The following is a 1,012-nucleotide window of genomic DNA, read 5'->3' on the forward strand; positions in this document are numbered from 1 at the left end:
ATATTATTGTGCTAAGTACTGAAAGACCCTGAAATTTTCTGTTCAAATAATATTATATCTTGTCTGGAAATATAAATCACTGGTACAGTGTTTGCTTCAAATGGGTAAAATCCTGGGTGCTATCCCTCAGTACCACAAGATCCAACCAAACCAGAAACATTCTATCTCCTCTGGTACCCAGAAGTCACACAAGACTCGCTTGCTTAGTTGGACTGTGAAAGCATTAAAGGTTTCTCTGGTGTGCAAATCCTAACAAAGAACGACAACACGAAGCCTTTAAGCATCAAGAGTTCATTAGCTCAGACTTAGCATGGAGTAGGATGTAGAGAGAGAAGGAACAAGGTGACATCAGCCCAGAGCACAGGGTTCTGCTGGCAGCGAGGCTCTGCAGCTTAAATGGAAATGAGACCAGAGGCTCACTGTCATTGACAACTGCCCAAAACCGAGCCGGTGGGGACTGAAGATGACAGAGGTGAGTCCGAGGAAAACCTCACGTTTCCTTCTCCATGTATGTGGACACGAGTGTACAAATACCACAGCAATCAGGTAGACTTCAAGGAACAAGCTCCCATTTGATCTTACCTCCCAACAGGCTTGAGACAGGGACTTTTTCTTGCTCACCATTATGAATGCCAGGCTCACAGCCTGAGAACTCCCGACAATCCTAACTCTGCCTCTTTCGTGGGGATGTAGCTCAGCAATAGAGTGTTTCCTTAGACTGGGCAAGGAGGGTCTTGAGTTCAAGGCCAGTCTGGAATATATAGTGAAATTCTATTTAGCGTTTGCTGTAGTAGTTCTGGGCTTTCTGGTGCATGCTATGGTACCCAGCGTTAGTGGATTCTGGGGATTCGAACTCAGGTTCTCATGTTTTTACACACTGAGCTGGCTCTGTAGCCTGAAACTGTGCTCTTAAAATTACCATCTCAGGCCGGGCGTGGTGGCTCATGCCTTTAATCCCAACACTCGGGAGGCAGAGGCAGGCGGATTTCTGAGTTCGAGGCCAGCCTGGTCT

This window comes from Mus pahari, chromosome 16 (genome assembly GCF_900095145.1).
Source record: "Mus pahari chromosome 16, PAHARI_EIJ_v1.1, whole genome shotgun sequence".
NCBI classification, from domain to species: domain Eukaryota; kingdom Metazoa; phylum Chordata; class Mammalia; order Rodentia; family Muridae; genus Mus; species Mus pahari.